At 40.2% G+C, this 23,776-nt stretch overlaps 1 protein-coding gene across 1 annotated transcript in view; it reads left to right on the top strand.

The window, feature by feature from the left end:
- The window catches only part of AMER3 (APC membrane recruitment protein 3), a 34,385-nt gene extending 11,043 nt beyond the window's left edge, over window positions 1-23,342 (top strand). The window contains exon 2 of the mRNA XM_067538636.1: window positions 22,644-23,342. The gene's annotated coding sequence lies outside the window, so the exon portion shown is untranslated. The remainder of the gene's footprint in view (window positions 1-22,643) is intronic.
- Window positions 23,343-23,776: the final 434 nt, after the last annotated feature.

The raw sequence follows: 23,776 nt of genomic DNA, 5'->3' as shown, positions 1-23,776 counted from the left end.
CTGTGCCAGCATGGCTAAAAATAGCAATAGCGCAGACTTTGGCGTGGGCTGACAGGGATCTTGGTACTGACTTGTGTTATGAATCCTGTGCTACTGCATCCACACTGCTAATTCTAGCCATGCTAGCAAAGGTACGTCTATCCAAGCTGACCGCAGTGTAGGTCAATCACTATTATATTCTCGGCTTGTCATTGTTAACTGTGTCTGAGGTTCTCCTGCTGCAATTTGGGGAACACAAGTTTTGTCACATGACATTCCTCAATTTCATAGTTTGGTTATTTCCTGTAAAAGCATGTCTCCTCTGGTTGAGAGCTAGAAAAGAGAGATAATGTGGGGGGTAGAAAACATAGCAAAAATAGTACCTCTGTCTGCAGTGGGAAAGTGTTGTTGGCAGGTTGCAATATAACTCAGAGGGCAACTTTCTTTCTGAACATATACTTATTTTATTCTAGAAGTTTCAGTAACTTGTAAGTCAGGATGTATCTGAAATGGTATGTATCATAACTAGAGTGATGAGACATTGATGTAATGATGAGTCAGTGGTGGCAGTTGTAGCACAGGAAGCATGCACAATGAACTGTACTTAGTAGGAAAATTCCTATCTTAAGGGAGCACCCAAAATTAAGCACAATTCTCCATCACCTTTGTTAAGAGAGAACACCTGCCGGATCAGGTAGGTAGGTTTAGTCAGTCCCTTTAGTGGCCACTTAAGAAAGATTTCCCTTGACGTGTGTGTGCGTATGCATGCGTGTAGCAAGTCTCTCTCTACTTTGTTCCGAATCAAGGCACGCGTGTCTCATTTTGCAACAGCTGTGGCTTTGGAGGCAGGTTGTAAATCTTTTATCCTATACCAGCCCTTGGACTCTGTGAGGTTGACAGGTCGGGAAGTGGATAGTGAGTAACTGAAGATTCTCTTCATTGAGGCATTAAAGCAAGGCTCCTCTGTCCCACCATGAGCTCTTCAGATGAGGCTTAAAGATATCACGGTGCTTACTGAAAATGACAGGAGACAGTAGTGGCTGGAGCCCAGATTAAACCATGGGGCTGCAGGTAACAAGGTGCCCCTTTTCCCACAACCTCTTCCCTTCCCTTGAAGGCTGTTTATATTTTCAAAGGGAAAAACTCAGACATGATGGTGGGGTGTCATCAGGAACCATTTTGGAGGCATATGGTAGATTGGGGAAATAGGAAGAAAAAGGAGAAGCCTCTTCCTTCCTACTTCAGACTAAAACACTTTAAAGACACTTTACAATCAAGGACAAGGTGTGAGAAAACAGTATTTATCCCTCCGTCACCTCTTCACCCATCTCTTAGCCTCACCCTTTTCCACTCCAATCTGGCCCTGACCCTCCTGTCTCCTCCATGCCCACCAGTTCACACCCTCCCATTAGCCAGTTGTGCTCAGCTCTCCCATCTCAGCTTCCTCCTATCCAACCCACACCTACTCAGAAGCCTCTTCTCCGTGCCTATCCCCTCAAGGCTGAGAAAACACAGCTCAGAAAACACCCCCTCTGCCATGGACCATCTCCCAAAAAACCCTCCAGGACTCTGACAAATCATCCCCAGGCTGAGAAGCCTTCCCTTTCCTACCAGACATCCACCACCACCAGGCTCAGAATGTCTCTCCATCCCCAATCCTACTTGCTGCTTAACCTGAAGGTGCATAGGCAGCAGGGAAAGATTGCATTGCACAGAGCAGGCAATGCATAAAACTAAACTGTACAATTGCTACAACAGGCCAGCTGTAATAGATGCATAATTCTTTTCTTAAATTATTATGCTAGAGATATGTGCTGACTTTGTGGAATGCCACCTGCTGCAAACTGTAAATGATTATGCATGAAATGAAAATGGTCTGTGCACCAGAATACAGCTAGCCCCACTCAATAACTGCAGTTTTGTAACCACAAAAGCCAGCCAAGCTCAGACAATTAAACCCCACAAGACAGCAACAAAATTAGACTTTGCACTGTGTTCTCAGTTCTCATTTACACAGGTGTAGATGACTACACAAGGTGCAAGACAGAGGAGAATCAGATCCCAAGATTCAGCAAAACTAAGGGTTATTTTCCCTCCATTGCTGTGTATTTAATATGTCACAGGCTCATTTTTTTCCTTATCAGAAACAAACCAAGGTAGCTCTGGACTAACTACGCTATTCAGGAGGTCAGATGACAAAAGGACCTAAGTTGTATGGGTACAGAGTGATGTGTTTCTTTAAAGAGTAGCTATAATATGAGGCACTTTACACAGCAAATTATTCTTGAATTAACTGTTAACTAATGAACAAACATGAACACTTTGTTACTTGCCAGGTCTAGAAAAACGGGTATGTGCCACTATATTGCTAATTCCAAAACCTTACACAGGAGAAGTATCTATTTTGTGCTACTCTACTTAGCACAGTTAGTTAAACCAAACGATGTGTCGGTCATTGACTGGTGACCCTCTTATGTTTGCAATACAGTCGGTTTAAAAAAAAAAAAAAAAAAAAAAAAAGAAAGGGGGTAGAATTTTTCATGAAAACTGAACATAATGAAATTTTTCATTGAAATTTCAAAATCTGGAAAATTTTCAGTTCTGGTTGTACTTTTCCATAGCACTTCAGCCCATTTGTGGTACGGAATGGTATTGATTGTGCTGTCTGATCAAAAGGCTCCCAAACTCAAACAATTTTTCAAGATGGCTTCCTGCAAATGTCAGGCATCAGTTCAAATTTTCATGCATTTGAGACATTTTTTTTCCTTAAACATTTCTGCAAATGAATATTTGCTCATAGGAATGCTCATGGATATAAACCAATTTCCCTCCCTCCCCCCATACTCACAGTGCTTTTCTTGCAGTATTTCCCTGCTCTAATGATTAACATAAAAAAGTGTAAGGCAGAGGCTTATTTAATATTGTGGCCTCATCCTGCTCTCATTGAGCTCTGTGGCGAAACCAATTATCACTGACTATAGTGGAAGCAGGATAGAGCCCTGTTCATAGCTGCAGATATTTACTGTAAATGATACAGCAAGAAACAGCACTAGACATTTTCACAGCTTCAACTTTGTAAGAGATGCTTTACATTTTGCATTCTCAGCTGAGCTTTTAGAAAATATTCCCTGGGTTGTTAGTAACTGTACCTGCTAATGCTGAACCTTGGAACTGAGAAATGCTGGCACATCATCTAATGTTTTATTTTCTATAAATGTCAAAAGAAGCCCTTTATGGCAGAAAATGGAAAACGATTCAGGAAAATAGGAGCTACTGTTCAGTCCACTACCAATAAATATAGGATGATGCAGTTCACAGCACTTAGACAGACCGAGGTTGGATTTCCTTTCCTTTCCCATTCTTTCTTGTTTTGAATTTACAATGAAGTTGGTTTTTGCTCTGAAAAGCATTAAGTAGACTGTTGCTATAGCAACCAACTCCCTGAAACCCTATTATAATAAGGATGGTAGTCTAACAGCCCACAAAAATAGGTCTTGGGAAAAACAAGACTTACAGTTTCCCGGCTAATATTTAAAAATTCTTTTAAAATCATTTTTATCTGAACTGGGCAAGGTTGTTTAGGTTATTTGGCAGCAAAGATTTTGTATTGAAAAGTATTTTACTTATAGCTGAGGGTGATAAAAATACACAACAACCCACCTTAATTGTATTTGCCAAGAAACAGCAGGGATGTAATTTAAGACTTTTGCTTGATTTTACCAGTCTCAATCAATAGAGAGATAGTGCTTAAATCATCTGAAGCTTTCAAAAGTGCTCTTTGAATATCACCAGTAAAAATTTCCCCCACCCCCCAGTGTTTATTAAAGTGGGATGCCAGCTAGACCCTAGGGCAGAGTGTCACAAGTGAAATGCCAGTTAGGAGCAGATGATTCTAAATTGTTATTTAAACACAATATTTAGTGCAGATCCAGGGCTAAGCCAGGTGAACATGAAAGCTTGCAAGGATTTGCTGGTACAAATATGAAAGTTTAATATTAATGATATATATAAGATAGAGGTTCATTCTGCCCTGACCTACATTCTGGGGTTTGGTAGAATGGTGATCAGATAGTAGGACATTTATCCTTCCTGCCTACATCATAGGTAGGTTTGTGCGCCTCAGAAGAAATTTGTCAGATATCTTGTTGATGGAAAGTGTATGGCAGAAATAGGTGGCACTAGTAATATAAACACTAAAAAAAAAAAGCTCTAAGGGCTCTCAGGGACAACTCTATTGCCTAGTGGGAATGAAAACTGCTACTTCCTGAAGATCAGAGATTGCGATAAAAAAAACAAAACAAAAAAAAACAGCTTGTAGCTCCCCAGACCATTAAAAAATGGAGGTACTTCACTGGATTGGATGCTTTGTGTTGCTTTAAAGCATCCATTGGCTAACCCAAAGCTGTCATATCTCAATAGAATTCTGCAGATAGTCTCAATGACTTTGGCAGTATACTGAAGTCTTATTTTCACATGGATGCACTGGTGCTGAACAATTTCTGCAGCAGACTGGGCATAGATAGGCTTTCCCTTCATGTCAGATATGTAAAGGACACTTCCTTCTAACTTACTGGTTCTTCAACATATGTTAATTATGGCACCTAATATTGATGTTGGGTCCTCCAATCTCCCCTGTCACAGTAGTAACTAAAAGAAGGATTACAGGATTTTGTCCCATTCTTATGTCCAATTTGAAGAGAAATTAGGGGCCCCTTCAAGCCTCTAGTGTTCTTTCATCCAAGCTGTCATGATTATATGGGAATTCAGATGAGTTGTGCTGAATTTGGTATAGGAAGATCCACAATGGTCACTTACCCCTCTCTAGAAATGCATGCTAACTTCAGCAGCAGCACTGTAAATATTCGTCTGCACAAGCAGCATGGAGACACCAATTTCCCATGACCCCAAGCAGATCCATCAACTAGCCAGCAAGTTACATAGAATCATAGAAGGCAGGGACATAACAGAACAAATCTCTTGGTATGGGTATTTCTTCTGCTATTCAGCCTACCTGTCTCCTTTTCACTTTTCTTCTATTACCCCTTGTTACAGAGGTCCACCTTCAGAATAACTCTCCCTCTTTAGTGCTCATGTCTCTTCCTCTAGTCATGCATTAGGGAAGCTATTTCTATAGGGCCAAAACTTGCAGACCATTTTCAGCCAAACACTAATTGAAGCCAATGGGGATTTTGACTGATTAAAAGTCTGCAGGGGATATTGAATCTCTTTCCTCATAAAACTAACCCCACCATCTTCCCTTATTCATATTGCCACTCTCTGAATTTCTTTCCAATTTGTTATTTTCTGCTACTGAAGCACACAGAATAGTATTCAATAATCTAGGTTAGTGAGAGCTGCACTGTATTGAATTGTACTATCATCTCTCTAGCCCTACATTGAAGGATTCCCTTGCAGTGGTGAAATACCATGTAAACTAAAAGGTGCACTACATTCCCCTATGTTGCTAAGAAAAAGAAATTTCCACTGCCTGTATCTGATATAAAATGCTTTATTGGGCTAACCCCACACAACAGACAGTGTGAAGTCATATTTTGGCTGTTCTTCAGGTAGACAGCTGAGTAGACAACATGCCCATACAATCAAAATAAAAGTGTTTTGGCAAAAGGCTCAGAGCCTGTTTCTCCATGTCCTCAGACTAGCTATATGCCATGTGACTGCCCTGAGGAGCTCTGTGTGACAAAACATATATCAGCTAAGCAGAATATAGACTATAATTATGGATTTTTGAACTAGCAATGGATGATGACAATGACTTCCAAGTATCTATGCTAAAAACATTTTATATTTACCAATCTAGTCCTTCACCTCTATTTTATGCACTGAGGTTTAAAGAAAAATTCTACAAAGGTGTACAGCCAGTCTCCTGAAGGATTGGGCTACAGACTCAGACACAAATGACTGACAGTGAAGAAAAGGCTTAATACAACATGAGGGCCTAGAGACCAGGGAACTAAGGCTAGCGCCACTGGGCTGTTCTTGGCTTGTACACTGGGGCAAGCGGGTGACCATGAGTATGAGACAAGAGGGCTGTGCACAATCTCTGTCTAAGTGATGCATCCTTTGGCTTGGGCAGTACAGAAGTTTAACACCAAGATTTATCTCTAGTTAATAAAGAAGCAATAGTCAACTGCCAACATAAAGCCTGGTCCGACTTCCTGCTGCCAGTCTAAATACCACAACAGCTTACTTTTACAGGCGCAACTGCAACATAATGCAGATTGGAGCAAATTTAAAGGGATACCCAACTGTATAGTCCTTTTAAAAATAACTTTACCTTACTAACGCCCAGGAAGCTTAAAACTGAAATCTGTTCAAATCATTTGCAGTGAATCAGTTTTGCAAGTTTTTTAATTATTTCTAAAAACAGAGGCTGCTTCAGTGCACGCCCCCTGGCACTTGCTGCTTCATCGGCATTAGCATGAGGGTACCATTTGCAGCATAATTTTGCAATCACATGTGCACTCCTTGAGCACCAAATCCTGTTTTCTGGCACATAGGCCGAACAAATGGCCTTTGTGCACGGGACCACTGCAGAGATTTTTCAGGAGGAGAATCCTCCCCAGTCTGCAGAGCAACAGCCTCTGTGCTTTCCCATGGTGCAGGTTTCAGTCAGTGGATCCATGTAGCTGCAGACCCCTTAGCACTTCCACACCTGTCCCTGACCCACAGTCACTCCTTTTTAGCACTGTTGCAGAGCTCTACTATCTAGAGCATGCAGAATGTGCACAGGCCCCTGCTTACCCTTTCCATGGCCTGCTCCCCGTTTCCCTTCTTTAGTGGATCCCCAGCTGTTCTATTTCTTTTTAGTTCTTGCATGCCTACACAATGGAGGGAGTACACCATTTGGCTCTAAAATAAATGTTGCATTCAACTGAACTGATAGGTCTTTGGAGCCAGTAGTATTAATAAATGACCTGTTTGTTGTTGTGATTTATAACGGGATGCATCATGCATAAAGAGAATAAGCGATCCATGTATTCTCCAATTAGTTTGGAAGCATTTTCTGGTTCTTTGCCTGGGAAGATTCAGACAACAGTAGCATTGTTAGGAATGAATTGCATGTTCAGTTTCAAGCATTCGTAGCTGAGTAAATTATTACTGACCTTCATCTTATTAGTTTCTTTTTAAAGATTCATGAAACCTTTGAAAAAATCAATTGAAAAAAGGTGTCTGAAAGTCTGACAGAGAGCAAATCACAAGAGTGTGTCTGTGCGCACATATGCATGCAAAATGGACAAGCAGACTTGCACTACCACATTATTATTGTACTGCCGTTTAGAGCAATAGGTAGTACCCCACCCGGCATGCGACTACCTCTTCTAAGATTAGCAGAAGAGTTGTGGAGCCAAAGGCTAGTTCAGCAAAAACAGTCTTTTTTGCGATCATTCCCCACCGCCAAGGCCTGTCCACTAGGATGCTGTGCCAAGTTTCCTTACTTATGGGTATGTAGTCGCCAGTTGTCTGAAGCACATGCAGTCTGGGGACACTGATTTATAATGTCTGTGCTGCTGAGAAACTGGCTGGCTAGCACCCTGCTCTTTTTCTAGTTTAATGAGGCCATCCACAAATAGGTGGAGATTGAAACAAAGTAATAAAGACGTTTCCGATGTACATCCTTGCCCACATTGTACATTCTTGACATGACAAATGCTTGCTTAGATGGTAGAATATACCTCAGGAGTCAACAGGACAAAACATTTATTTTTCTAACATGGGAGTTAAAAGCATATGTTTTTTGTTGGAAATTCTAGTGTACGAGCAAGAACAGAGATACTTATATTTATTTGCCTAATAATTATACTTCACAATGATATATCCACAACTGGAGGATACATGGAGCACTTATTCTCTTTGTACATGACACATCCAGTTATAAATCACAACAAGCTTTCATCCAAGGAGTTCAAATCACTTTTGAAACATTAATAAATTTTCAGCAAGAAAGTAGTTGTGCTGGGGAGGACAATGCATCTTGGAAAGTCAAGTCTTAGTGCTTGAGCTGAGCAGCCTGGAAGTGGAGGCACCAAAAATTCATGGACATTTGAAAACGGAGGCCTAAGTTCCTTGCTCACAGTGAGACAGCAAGTCAGTAACCAGGAACCAAACCCAGAACTTCTGACTCTTGCTTCCATGTTCTAACCACTAGACAACAATCCATGAAGATACCTTTGGTGAAAACTACTACTGGCATAATCCATTACAACTCCATTGGTTTCAATGGAGTTACACCCTGGATTGGGCCAGTGGTGACACTGGCCCTTTATTTTTGCTTAAGCTGTTTAGGGTAAACAACTTAAATTATAGTTCAGCTTCTCCAAATGGAAGTAGAGAATATTGCTGGATCACGTGGCCTGCACATATCTCATAGGTTAAAGGACTAACAATATAAAACTTTCACCGAATGTTACTGAACTCCCAGACATGGCCACACTTTCAAGGAAGTTTTTCCAAGCATGCAAGATATAAACATTTCACTGTACCATAAAACTAAGACTTGAAAGTCAATTGGTATATATTAGAACACAAGCAAGAAGTCAAATTGCAGAACAGATATATTCCTATTCTATAACTCTTTAAGCAATTTGTTTTGGTTTGGAAGGAAACATAATGGCAGCCAATATTTCTGCAATACCTGCCTTTCACAGGGCTTCATTAAATGCTTTCACTTCCTTATACCATATCTATAGCAAATTAACAAACTCACGATAGAGAGTCATATTGCACCTTTATATGGTAAAAACCTCATTGGATGGTGTACAGAGGGCCCAGGAGACTCCATGAGGGGAATTTAAAAGAGGCTCCAGAGGTGACCCTGGCAATTACAGGTTGCTAAGCCTAAATTCAATACTCGGCAAACTGCCTGAACTATAGTAAAGAACAGAATTATCAAACATCTAGATGAACATGATATGTTGGGGAAGAGTCAACATGGCTTTTGTAAAGGGAAATCATGCCTCACCAATCTATTAGAATCCTTTGAGGGGGTCAACAAACATGTAGACAGGGGTAATCCAGTGGATATCGTGTACTTAGACTTTCAGAAAGCCTTTGTCAAGGTTCCTCACTGAAGGCTTTGAAGCAAAGTAAGCAATCATGGGATAAGAGGGAAGGTCTTCCCATGGATCAATAATGGGTTAAAAGATAGGAAACAAAGGGTAGGAATAAGTGGTCAGTTTTCACTGTTTAGAGAGGTAAATAGCAGGCTTCCACTGTTCAACAAATTCATAAATAATTTGGAAAATGAGTAAACAGTAAGGGGGCAAAGTAAGAAGATGATACAAAGTTATTGTAGTCAGTTAAGTCCAAAGCTGATTGGGAAGAATTACAAAGATCTCACAAAACTAGGTGACTGGGTAACAAAATGGCTGATGAAATTCAAGGTTGATAAATGCAAAGTAATGCACACTGGAAAACATAATCCTACCTATGTGTACAAAAATGATGGGATCTAAATTAGTGTTACCACTCAAGATAGAGATGTTGGAGTCACAGTGGATAGTTCTTGAAAAATATCTGCTCAATTTGTAGCTGCACCCAAAAAAATTTAACAGAACATTAGTAACCATTAGGAAAGGGAAAATAAATCCATGGTATACCCACATCTTGAATACTGCTTACAGTTCTGGTTGTCCCATCTCAAAAAAAGATTATATATTAGAATTGGAAAAGGTACAGAGAAGGCAACAAAAATGATTAGGTGTATGGAACAACTTCCCTAGAAGGAGAGATTAAAGAGATGACTGGGACTGTTCATCTTAGAAAAGAGACAACTGAGGCTGGGGAGGGGGGAAGAATATGATAGAGTTCTACTTCACATAACACATGAAGTGGGGGTCACCCAACAGAATTAATAGGCAGCAGGTTTAAAAACAAACTAAAGGAAGTACTTCTTCACACAACACAGTCAACCTGTGGAACTCAGTGCCAGGGGATGTTGTGAAGGCCAAAAACATAACTGAGTTCAAAAAAGAATGAGATAAGCTCATGGAGGATAGGTCCATCAAGGGCTATTAGCTAAGATGATCAGGGATGCAACCCCATGCTCCGGTGTCCCTAAACCTCTGACTGCTAGAATCTGGGATTAGACATCAGGGGATGAATCACTTGATAATTGCCCTGTTCTATTCATTTCCCTCTGAAGCATCTGGCACTGGCCACGGTCAGAAGACAGCATACTGGGCCAGATGGATCACTGGTCTGACCCAGTAAGACCATTCTTATTTTCTTATCAAAGTCCCTCCTCAGAGATGTGGGGGATTATGGTGGTGGAGAAGACATTCTCTCTAGCACCTGAAGATTCATGAAGAAAGAAAATTCCTAATCCATAGAGAGGCCATTCCTCCCTCAACTGTGTCTTGCCTCTCCTGCTCCCACTAACTAGCTCCTCCATCTGTGCCTTTTGTTGCTTCCAGGCGCAATGCTGCTGCAAGCACAGAGTGTAAACAGTGTTGCTAGAAACAGCATTAACCGTTGTGTGGACAGCTGTCCATGTAGTAGGAGGCTGCTTCCTGTTCCATTCCCCACATCATTCCACGTATACACTCTAAGCCAGGGATGTATGATTGCTATGAAAGGTGACTGCCCACCTTCAGCTACTTTTAACTCTTCTTTTCTCTTCTCTATTCCTTTGCACGGAAGAGAGCATGCATCCCTTACAGATGACATGTGCCCCTAAGGTGATGTAGGTTCAACCTGGATTCTATTAAATCAGCCTATTAAATCAGTAACAGTTGTTCAGTTATCTAATAATCATGACAATCATCCACAGCACATAAATCAATAAACTGCCCCAAACTGCTATTTGTCACCAATCATGACACTCATCATTTGTATTTCCTGTCTAGTGCTATGATTAAATGGAAACCCTATAAATTAAGTCAACACAATAGAAATATGAATAGCAGCCCTATTTGAACAAAATCTCATAATGATGAAAAAATCCTACCCCAAACAGAGCTCTCTCTAACAAAGGACTGAGAACTAGACAAATGAAATCCACCAGGAACTTGGTTATTATGCACCCTAATTCGAATGGATGGCACTCATATGAGAGTAACGGGCAGCATTACTAAGCCACCAGATAGACTTCTGACAGTTATAGGAAAGATTTTCTTGATGCTGTGTCATGGAAAGAAATCTATTCCAGTGCAAACAGTCAAACTGATACAATCAAATAAAAAGTCTAAAATAAAAATAATTACTCAGCTATAATTTTTACACATTCAGATCAGTATAAGGACCCTCTTTCTTTTTGGTAAACATGACTGAAAATCTATTTCTGTTTAAACCTTTTAGATATACTCATGTGCATTAAGCCAAATATCAGAAACGTTTAGTGTAACAATTTCATCCTGTTTCTTTTCCTTTTCACTTGTTCAATTCCCATAAATTGTACTATCAAATCAGAAGTTCATTGTGTAAGTGTCTTGCTATTACAGCATTTGTAGAATTCCTTTGAGTGTACTTTCATGCTTCCTTTCTGCTAGGTGGTAAAACTCATCATCTTTAATCAGTCATGATAGCAACTATAACTGAAACATGGAGAAGTATATGATTCTTTTGATAGGCAGTGGTGCTGTACCTACATCTCTGTTGAAAAAGCAGTTTCAGTTTGCAAATTTTCATGTTTCAGGATTAGACAACCCTTGCCCAACTCCAACCCTTCCTGGTTTGCTGTGAAAGCATAAATCACCCCAAGTTAGATTGCAATGGACCCAGTTTTGCTTGAAAGACTCAGACAATTTGACAAATATTGGCCCGCATTCTCCACTGCTTTGCACACTGTAGTCATTTACTGTGAAGTCAGAAATCTCCACTCATGCCATTGGTGTCACTTTTCCATGACACAAATGACTGCACAAAGTTCTGAAAAGCTGGTGCCTATTCCTTTTAAATAAAACATCACATCCATATACTGTATAGATTTCTAATAAAAATTTAATGGTCCTTAACTGAATCCTCCGCATGAATTAACATACTGACCTGTCATAAAAGATGTTAGTCATATGCTTTTAATTGATCAGCACTTTCCTTTCCCCCCCAGAGATAGTCAATACACACAAAGAAAGACATGTTTAGACCGATTATGATGCAATGTTACTCACACAGTCTTCTTTCCTAGATATCCCAATCCATTCCACATTTGCATATAGGAATGTGTGTGTCATTTAATGGATGTTCAAGGTTACATCAAGCAATGCCAACTTCTTGGATTGTCAAACTTAACCACTAGGGAACTGCAAAACACTGTGTTCTGCTTAATAGGGTGCAAACAGACCTGCTCAAATGGATGCACTGTAACTGGCCTTTAAGAGGTGCTGAGTGAATTCTGTTAGACAGTGCAGTCAAGAGGATTATAAATCACAGGCCAGATTCTTGTGTTTGCTGTGGTGCAAAGCAGCTGGAAACTCTGTGGACCCAAGTCCTTGAAGATTGCCTGTCTGTACTGGAAATCTCCAAGTGGCTTAGAGCCAGAGCCAAGAGATATTCCTAAAAGAAGGGGGCATACTTGGGGCTCTGGTGATCCCCAACTGCCAGAATGGCCTCTTAGGGTCATAGCCAGAAGGGCATAAGAATAGCTTTCACTGGCTGCAGAAATGGAGAAACATAAAGATGGCATAATGCCACCTTCTCCTCACCCTGGTCCTGTGCTGAGCACAGCTTATCTGGACTAGAGAGTTTGGGCCCAGAGTATTTATGCTATGTACAGAGGCAAACACAGCAAAGGAAACTGAATGGGTATAGAGATGGAACCAGGATAGTTCAGGGCTGAGTCACATTGGGGTGGAAGCTTGCATTGCTATTGCCCATGCTGTACTTGTTATGTGGATAAGGATGACTTAAGTCTATACGGCACTTAACAAGTTAAAGTTAGGTTTGGCAGAATTCAAATTTTATTTTATGTATAATTTTGATGAATATTTATTTTTTGTAAGCATTACATTTTTAAAATAAATTTAAATATTCAGAATCACAGAAAGTTATGGGTGGGTCAGACAATTATTTAGCTCTGAGGTTCAAAAAGTTAAAGCTTTACTCCCGTTAAAACACAAATTGTATTTTCCAACATGTGATGTTGGCATAGTAAATATCTATAAATCGAACTAAGAAGTTCAAGGAGCATTTGTTTTATTTCGCCTATCTGTACATTTTTATTATTAATGGAAATATTGTTTTGTTTGTGTATGTGTGTGTGTTGAAATCAATGTTTACTGACATTTATCAATAAAAATCTAATCCTTCTAAGCTTAGTTAAAGTCAATTGAAAGACTTCCATTGACATAAAATATCATATCTGATGCAATGCCACTCAAGTCAAAGGAAGACTTTCTGTTGGCTTGAATGGGCTTTACATCAGGTACTATAAAGTCTTTCACTTTAAGGTGTTTTGTATCAGACCCTAAAATGTTTAAAAGACAAGGTTTTGAGAATCCTATAAAAAGAAATGCCTATAACTGCAGTACTTTTAGTTTTTTTCAAAAGTAAAAACAGTGGAATGGAAAACATGTAAAAACATTCTTGAAGATCCACTTTTCTATTCAGGCTGGAAACCATACTTTTTGATCTACTGTAGTGGAACTCTCAGTTCACAGAAGATTTCTTTTTCTTTCTACTGAGTTGCTCCCAAGCAAACAGAACTAGAAAGCTGTCCAGTCATCCTCCCATATCCTTGCTGAGGTTGCACTGTGAAAAGTTCAAAGCCAATGGAAAAAAAGAGTTGCCTAATTCAAAGTCAACATCAGTCTCAATACTGCAGGACAGAAGGAGAGCTGATTTCTGTTTATGCACGAGTGAAATGCAAAGGTGCCTCATCCTATTCAGAGTCTAGGGCTGCTGTGACATCCAACATCTTCAGCAAGGCTGATTCTGATTAATACTGCTCCAGGGCAGGACCTTTACTGAGGATTAATGACCAGCCGAGAGAAGCCGATGGCTAGAGGCACTGCTGAAGGCGATTTTCCCCGAGATGATCATTAATTCCTAGAAATGCCCTGCACAGACATTTTTATTGCTATCAAACTAAATACAAGAAGCAAAAAATGATAAACATTTTTTTCATGCTGTTTAAAAAATGGCATTGCTACACATATGGTGATACCTCTACTTAGTGTGTAGTGCCCCAGGAGGTTTGAGAGACTTAATTGCTGGGCAATGTTAAAGAATGAATAGCCTGAAATTAGTCAGTCTGGCTATTTTAATTTTTTTTTTTTTTGTAATTTTTTATTTCACTTATGATTGATCACTAGCTATAATATATACAATTTCCTGCTCCCTCAAATCTGTTACAATTGGACAAAATAAGGTATTTCCTGTTCTGCATTACATGAAACTCCCTCTGTTACTTAGATTGAATTTAAATAATTTTTGGAAAAAGCATCCAAAATGACTAAACATCCGAAGGCATAAAATTTTAAGCCTAATTTATTTCCCACCCCAAGGCACTTTTCATTTGTTATTTTCATTCTTTTTAACTGAACAAGTCATTTATGAGAGTAACGGTAATAATCTTGCCATGCAGCTTTTAATCTATTATTCAGCAGCAAAACAGAAAGTAAAAATTGCTATTGCTATCAATAATTCAAATCCACCACAGTTTTAGTGATAATGCAACCACTCAGCTGAACCCCAGGCTAGTGCCTCATACATTTTTTATTCATAGGCTGTCTGCATCATATGAGGTCAAGCATGCGCTATGTGGTTAAAAATATGGGTGTGAAGTGAGGGAAGGTCAACTAAAGACTATTTACCTATTTGACAGCACCTAGCTAATACAAATTAGAACCTGAAAATATGTTAATGAGATTGAAAAGGAAAATTCCATTACAGGATCGCAGGTGCCTGTCTGACTTACCTAAGAGCACAACTAATAAGGGTTTGAAGAAGCCTCAAAAAGCCAATGCAGCACTGAGAGTCTGAGCTAGTAAAGACAAATCAGGAGCTCTCTAGATTCCTACTGAATAGCTTAACACATTTCTACCAATTCTATTAGATGACAAAGGCAGCCACATTTCTAATCTCTTTCCATCTATTCTCTTCACTTTTACTTCTGGAGGAAAGTTCTTCAAGAGCTGCTCAAATGTCATAATCATCTTTTTAAAACATCAAAGGTTTCTGTAGAGTACATTTTCTTAATTTTATGAATAGGGTGTTGGCAAGGAAAACAGGAGATTTACTACCTAAGAGTTTTCATCAGCTCCCAGTGCTAATTTCCCCCCTTGAAGTCAATAATTCTCTCTGACATCACAGTTGGTTGCTGTGGAAATCATTATGTAATAAACAGGGGATTATTACCACAGGATTCCTTAACCTTATGACACTGACAAGGAAGGAAGGGCAGAGGTCCTGCCAAAAATCCCACGTCAAACTTTTCTGAGGGGTGGCAGAGGTGTCTCTCCATCCTTCTCAGGCACTGGCAGAAGGGGCATAGCTGATGTATTCATCCCTCTTCCCGATAGGTGGTGGGCACAGGAGAATGAATCACTTCATCACAGTCTGCATTGGTAATGTGAACAGAGAGCTGTTGGCATCCTTGCTTGCCTTCCAATTGGCAGAGGGGGGAGCATGGGAAGGAAATGAGGACCCTCTTTCCCTCTGATGCCCCGAAGAAATAGCAAAGTACGTTCCTTATCCCGCCTTTGGGTTGTTTCCTTGGAACTGAAAATCCCAATCAATGTGAGATTATACTGTACAGGCCTATACATTCGCGAACTGGCCAACATGTTAGCTGCAAAAGTTTGCAATTCGAAATTGTGCCAATTTATTTTTTCCTCTTTGAAAATTTCACATGCTCCAGTGCAGAAGAGTGGAGGATTTGCCTTATTCCTTCTTGGCTAAAAGACGCAGCCTGTGAAATTATATAGGCTACCTTGCTGTTTATCTTCAGGTTTATTTCTTGCTTCCTGACCTTTGTCAATGAAACAGACGGAAATTCATTTGACCCTGGATGTGAAACTGTTCATTTAAAATTAACTGTTCCGGAAGAAAAAATGGGCAGGACAAATGTTTCTGCATTGGTCATGGGTCATTTGTCTATATGGAAGCTTTATAAGTAAGTAAAAATGAATATGGCCTTGTATAGTACAATATCCAGGCTAACAAACCAAGGGTCCTACAATGGATTTGGTTTTTCAAAATGAAATAGCAGAGCTTATCATAGTCACATTTATCCCATTTGACTGTCTCACATATTGTTATGTATTATTTGTATTACTGTATCACCTTAGGTGTCCCAGTCATAGATAGGACCCCACAGGGGCAGCTACCGCACAAACACAGAACCAAAAGATGGTCCCTGACCTCCCAGAGATTACTATCTCAGCTAAGAAAAAAAGAGAACGCAAAAACAGATAGATGATTACAAGAAAACAAAGAGACAATATTGGTCAGCATGGTAGGCAGAGGTCTCAGTGCACCAGGAGCCCAACTGTTAAGTGTTTTGTAGGCCTCATAGCAAAGGAGTGTTTTAAGGTGGGTTTTGAAGGAGGAGGATGAGTTAGTTTTGCAGATATTTTTGGGGAGCTCCTCCCAAGAATGAGGGACAGCATGAGAAAAAACTCAAAGGTTTAACAAGCCAAAGTTTAGCAAGTGGGCAATGGAGGCTGACATTGGCCAATTGGAGGCAGGACTCGTCATTTTGATAGTGAATGAGAGATGGTATGTACAGTGGAGATAGCCATGAAGGGCCTTGAAAGTGGAAACAAGCAACTTATGTTGCCAGTGGAGAGATGGCAAGAGAGGGCAACATGGTCAAAGCAGGAGGCTAGGAAAATGACATTTACAGAAGCATTCAGAATGGATGTAAGCGAGGCAAGGACACAGCAAAGGATATTGCAATAATCAAGATGCAGGACACATGAGAGCCAGGATGACAGTTTTAGCTGTGTGGGGATAGATAGGAAAGGCCCCATCTTAGAGATGTTATGGAGAAAAAGAAAACGTCTGGATGTCAGGACCTAGAGAAAGACTCGAGTCCAAGATGATGCCCAGGTTCTGGGCCTTAGTAACGGCAGGATGGTGATATTGTCCACAGTAATTAAGAAAGGAGGTGGCAGAGAGAGCTTGGTTATGAAGCTTATCCTCAGACAAACTTGTAGCAACTTGGCACTTATAACTGATTGCCAGTCATGTTTGCTGACCCTAGTTTTCACAAGTTAACCAAACATGCCATAGAACTCTAAGGCAAAGATGGTAGAATATTATCCAAGCTGGTATCACATTGTAAACATAGCTAGGTTGTATTTAGCCATATTCAGAATTAAATACATTACTGCCTCTAGGTAGTATTTTTTTGAAAATTGGGGAATCTGGGTTGCCACTTTGAGTTTAATACTGTTCATTTTAATAATACAAATAACCAGCAGTGACATCACTCACCTCAACATTAAGTACAAATATAACCTGTAATATTTACAACCAATATGGAAAGAGATTTACCAACATTTTATTGCAGGTTTTGCTATTAGTCACATTCACTCAGCGGTAGGCTCCCATTTGACAAAGACTTTGAGCATATGAGTCAGTCCCATCTTACAAACATAGACATGTGCGAGCAGCCCTCTCAAAGACAGATAAGAAAAAAATCCAGTTGAGGGAGACAGGATGGAGAGGTTGAAAACTGATTTCTAGACTGTTGGTGACCCTCAGACTGAGAGATTCAATGTAAATGGTAAGCAGACACTGGTGGACAGCCCAACCTGCAAATCCTACAGCAAATTGACAATATATGTTTGTGCCTCGTGCTCTGTGGATCTAATCTCTGATATTGTGATGCAGTGCACGTAATCATTTACAATAAGCAAGTTATGAAATATTTGATTTATAGGACCCCCATTTCCAAAGATCTCTATGGCACCTAACAAAGTACACAGGCTCAGAAACTATTTTGTTTCCTTTGGGTATCATTTTATGGCTATTGCCCTCCAAGCCACTGTGATTTTTTAAAATACTATCCATATAATGTATTAGTTATGATTACATTAGGACTTTAAGGGAGCCATACTTCAGTGCCAAACAAATTGTCTGAAACTACACAGAGAGCTACCAGCTCAGTTCCTCCTGCTGCAACCCCATCTGTTGATCATTGGCTGGCACTATAGCTCTGACTACCTATGTAGTATTGACCGCATCCCGGTAACACACTGGCTTGTATTATGCAGGTCAAACTAAATGATTGTCTGTTCCTTCTGGCCTTAAACTCTATGGTTCTGTGATCGAAAAGGTGTTAAGCCCTGTCTACACGAGGTGCTAGCATGTCGTTAAGCAGCACTTAAAAGGTGTTAGCAGTATAAAACATCTCTGCAACACCTGCAGCCATAAAGGCAGGGAGAGAAAGGAGGGGTTTTGTCTGGACTGGTTGAAAAAAAGGGTAGTGGCTCTTTTATGGCTCCCACCTCCTATGGGGTTCAGGTTAGCCACTGGTCCCTGTGCACGGGGGGAAAGTAATTAAACCCTACCCCTCCCTCCAGCCTCAGCCCCTGCTCTCCCCTGGATTAACATCAGATATGCCCAGCAGGGCCGTTTTAAAACCTTTGTAGGCCCTAAGCACACTTGCCTTCGTAGGCCCCCCGACCAAAATAACTAATTTGATTTTAAGCTATTAATAAATAGTTTTTAAAATTAAAAAAAAAATTATATATATAATTTTTTTTCGTAGGCTCTAGGCACTGTGCCTATTGTGCCTAATGGATAATACGGCCCTGATGCCCAGATGTTTTATAAAACTGCTTTCCTGTAGCCTAGACAAGGCCAAGACTTTCACAGACATTCAGGACTTTTCAGTGACAATGAACTTTGAGTTTATGACAATACAAATAAATCACCAGGCAAAATTCTCGTGAGTTTACATTTCACACAATGGTACTCATAATCTTTGTGGACTCTTCCCTCACTGTCTCAGGTGGGTTCTAGATGAACAGCTTAGTCTAGTGGTTAGAACTAGGGACAGGAATTTAGAACTTCTGAGTCCTAGTCCCACCTCTGCCACTGATATTTTGGACAAATCTCTTCACCTCCCTGAGCCTCAATTTACCCAACTGTAAAATGGATATAATACTTCACATGGGTGATGTGTGTGTTCATAAAACACAGATCCTGTAATGGAAAGCTTTATAGAACTGCATACAGCTTCACAGTCTGACACAAGCACCTTCATGAGTATTCATGAAGCACCATGGGAGCTCAGCAGAATAAGTCCAAGAGGAAAAAAAATTCAAAGAGCTAGAGAATGCTTTCAGCTTTTAAGTTCATTTTTTCAACCAAAACCACTTAGTTTTGTTCTGGGAACACTAACAAGTTACTAACTTGGGGCTTTTCAGATGCCACACCTCTGTAGTTAGTAGAAAGCATTTTCAATGGCTGGGGTATGGCTAAGAAATTGCCTGCATTTACCAGAAAATCTTAGGGTTGACCTGAGGTGTTCACCTCATGAATTAATTAATTCAATCTGCTCAACTCCTGCAATTTTGGCATACAAAGGCAACAGACAGGAATACATCTTTCAGAAAATTGAGTGTTGCAGCAAGGACTAATTGTCCAAGTAAAGCCCTACAACTCCGGAGACGTATTGTGTATATATGCCTAGCGCAGCAGTTAGCAAAATGGAATGTGAATAAAAATAGATGCAACCACCTTTTTAGCCATTAGATGGCAGAGTTTCACAAGCAGGATTTACTCTTTTGGCTTTGGTGTGTGAATTATGCACAGCACTACCATGAACTGTTAGTAGTTCCAGCAGTTAATGGACTAAATTTTGAGGTGCTGGATGGTACAGAGGATTTATTTGCTATCTTGTAATCCCTGGAAAACAACATTCAAATCAACAACAACTAAACTGCAAAAGCTTCAGAATGTCACAAAGTTACTGTATTTGCTGGATGAGTGTTGCTATGATGTGTGTACATCTGCAAAGACTGCCAAGGGTTAGCACCGCTCCTCCTTTGAGAAGGACGCCTGGCTCTGACAGCAGTTCTGAGAAGTCAGGAACACATCTGTTCCTCACCTCTTTCCATCTGTGTAATGAGCAGCAGCACAAGCAGTGAGACCATCTGTGCTCAATCCTAGAAAACCTGGCAGGTTAGCAATGCACACGTGGATCCTAGTCAAGGTGCAATGGGAGGCTAACAATAACCCCTTTACCCCACTGAAAGGGGGCACGACAGTGTCTCCCAAATTTATGACTTTGAAATGCAATTAAAAGTCAAGAAAAGAGAGTAACTATATATTTCCTTAGACGTTCACACTGAGAAACTCACCATACTGAGCTCAGAGAGGTGGGAATTCGGTCAACATATCCCTTCAAAGGAATCCCCTCACACATTTACTTTCTCCTGCACTCTCAGCATAACATATCAGACAAGTTACCTTCTGGCTCCCTCCAGTGGAATAATTCCACTCTTACTTCCATAATCTTTCCATGCAGTGGGGAAAGGTAACACTTTACAAAAGGAAAAGGAAGCTGTAAATTCTTCTCTATACTTCAAAATATGTTTAAAGGGCCAAATCTCCAAATAAGCCAGGGCCCTGGGAGCCACAAAGCCCCAATATGGCAGGGGTGTGTAAGTGCCCATACTAGCCAATTTTAATTGTAATGATATCTGAATCATCAAGGTCTCAAAAACAGATCTACCCACACAGAAAATGAAAAGCCTGAGAATAATCTCTCCTGTGACCCTGCATCCATCTTCTAATGCCTGGGTTTCTCTAGATCACTGGGAAAAGAAACATCATCAAATATTTATTTTTTAAATAAGGAAACATATATCCTCATCTTTAGGTGGATCTGGACAATGATGGGACTCCAGGATTGGCTTCCCTTTGTCCTGCCTAGGTTCTGTTCCCTTTTCTGGTCTATTCAATATCACTCTCACTGTTGTGGTGTGCATTTGGCCATGGTTCTTGTAGCAACTATGGCCCTGGCACCACACAAGTTCTGAGATTTTATAGGCACTCTCATGGGCTTGAATTCATCCAAAAGCCTGAGAGAGACAGCCATGTGCCAGAGCGATGCCTCAATTTATCATCCCCTCCCCATTACACTACACTATACCCCATAGAGTAATCCTATCTTCCCATTCCTCACGTGGCTGAGATTTAATTAGCATCATCACATCCTACAGAAATAGGGAGGTTTTTTTTTTTTTATACTTTGAGTTTTCCCTGATTCATTGTGGCTCTCAAGCTGAAGTAGCACAGGTCTTCTCTCTTTCATTAAGTTTTGTTCTGATTCTAGGGCTACCAAGGGAATTAAGTGAAAAAAAAGAATGGAAACCTGGCACCAGAGCAAACACAAAACCAGGCAAATATGCTATAGAAACATACAGTGACAGAGGAATCTCATAAGGCCTGAGGCCTGGATAAAAATTCAGAAGTTTGCATACTTAGCTGAAAGAACTGAGGCCTCCCCTAAGGCCCTGCCATCCTCCATCTCTTCACAGCTCCCCTGCCAAATGGCTGACAAGATAATGTAGTGGCTTGTGAGGGAATGCACAATGGCCAGGGACTCCATTTTGGTCTGGCTGAATCTAGCATCTTGAGAAGAGTATGGACAGGCCTAGTCTCTATAGCCGGTAGCTAACAGGGGATTGTCCCTCTCCCTCTATTCTGAAGTCCCGTCTTTCCCATCCCCATCATTATTTTGTCCCCCCCTCATCTGTGTGTATCCCCAACTGCATGTGTACGCCTAGGTGAAAAGTGTTATAGGAGAAGTGGTGGGGGTCGACTCATCTCCTATCCCAAACCCTACAGCTTTAAATGGTGTTGTGTGTGTTGTAGGGTGGGAAATGATGCTTGTACATTTTAAGTGGGAACAGAACATCTGGTTACATCCTGGCCACCCTCCATTTAGCTGTACACAGAGACAGCAACCCGCATAGAAAGTCAACTGCCTAGAGCCTACTGTGGTTACTGTGATATGGCTGCCTTCCCATTTGTCACTGCACATATGTGCATCATGGCACTTTCATCATTGCCAACATTTCAAGAAGTTTCTGGAATAATGCTGAGGAACAGCTGGGTCATGGGAGACAGTCAACATACCCTGGGCCAATCTGGGAGACAAATATCAATTCATCAATTCAAGGCTTCAGAAGGTTAGGGGTTCAGCAGTCAGAAACACCAGATGTCCCACCCCAAACAACTGCCCACTTCCCAACACGTAGCACCAATAGTTACCAGCAGTCACCTTCTCGGGGTGGGGAAAGTGAGGGAATGGTGAGTCCTGTTGCTTATATTGCCCTCCGGCATCTTCACTGAGGAGCAGAAGGCCCATTTTCCACTTTGGCATCTCCACAGCATCTCTGCACTCTCTCTCTGTTGAGATCTCCTTCACTATTTGTCCTCCAGTGCTGCCCAGCACTGCAGTGTGCAAAGCAGAAGGGGCTGGATTTCAGTGCTGAGGACAGTATTACTATATCAGTACAACACTGATTGCACTGTTAAAAAAAAAAAAACAACATAGCAAACCAGGAGATTCTTTTGACCATATTGCTAATTGCAGCCAGTTTCTATTCTTATTTTAGTTGTACTACTGCATATATTCTTTCAAATTATAATAAAAATGCCAATGAAAAGGCACACTAAACACAGCTTATGTATTTCGAAACAATATAAAATGTGAACACTCAGTATGTTTTCTGCTTATATTTCAGATGCAACACTGAAGAAACCAGATGTAAATAATGATGGTTTCTCACCTGCTTCATATAATGCACAAGTCACAATGAGGTCAAACTGGTGTCATCTGCAACATGGATTTCTCACCAAGAGACCCATTGGAGAACCTACAGTGGAAAATCATTCTACACGGTCATCTTATTAATATTGTTAGGAGTTTATGACATACACCCTTGAATCCAGGTTTGCAAATGGACAATAAACATGCTCCATTTTTCAATTGCAATGAGATTATAGTGAGAGTTGTTTCAAGACAAGAATGTGTACTGAAATGACTCTCTTTTCTGTCATATTGCAACACATGACAAAGTCTTTCAGGCAACAGAAAACACCAATATATTTTTTTTAAATGCAAGTATATGCCGAATAAGCATTCACTTGATTTAGATAATTTAGGGGATTTTCATTCTTTGGATAATGTAAATATTGTGAATTTCTACTGAATTTAATAGATTTTATCATAATAGTTTTAATCATTTTAAACTTGATCATGCAGATTACATTTGTATGTTGAGATTTACCACTTGGTTTAAAACATTTTGTATATATGGAGTACAAATAACAGGAAGTATCAAATGCTCTGCCCTATATTCTCCAAAGACGTTTGTTTATTATGTACCATAGTTATAGAGGGTTGTGTTTGAGAATTACTATTAAAAAGTTAGAGTACTTGTTCTGTTTTAAGGTAACAGAAACACCATTTAAGTGCCAAACATGGTTTTATTTAATCCCACAAAAAGTCTTATTTTTCTAATTTAGTACCCAGATATATACCACTAACCTCACTTTCATTTTCTATGAAGAAGCCTCTAAAGGTGGTTTTACTCAAGAGCCATTATTTTCAAGACAGTTCTAACCTGTACTTAATTACAGACTGTCACATACTGTAAGTGTACAGGGTTACACTGCATTGAAACTTGATACATAAAAGTTCTATGGCCTGTAGATTGGACTAGATGATCTAATGGTCCCTTCTGACTTTATAATCTGTGAAAAGAACATTAGATCATCTTGTCCAGTAACCTGCCTCAAATAGGGTTTAACATCTGATGCTTTGTAAAAGGAAAAAAATCATCCATAATGCATGCAGACAATTGCATGGTGGAGA

This window comes from Emydura macquarii, unplaced genomic scaffold, assembly GCF_026122565.2.
Source record: "Emydura macquarii macquarii isolate MOO-44397 ecotype Brisbane River unplaced genomic scaffold, CSIRO-AGI_Emac_v2 contig_499, whole genome shotgun sequence".
Classification (NCBI taxonomy): domain Eukaryota; kingdom Metazoa; phylum Chordata; order Testudines; family Chelidae; genus Emydura; species Emydura macquarii.
Note: the sequence above shows the minus strand (reverse complement) of the source record. Positions and strands in the feature narration are given on the sequence as shown.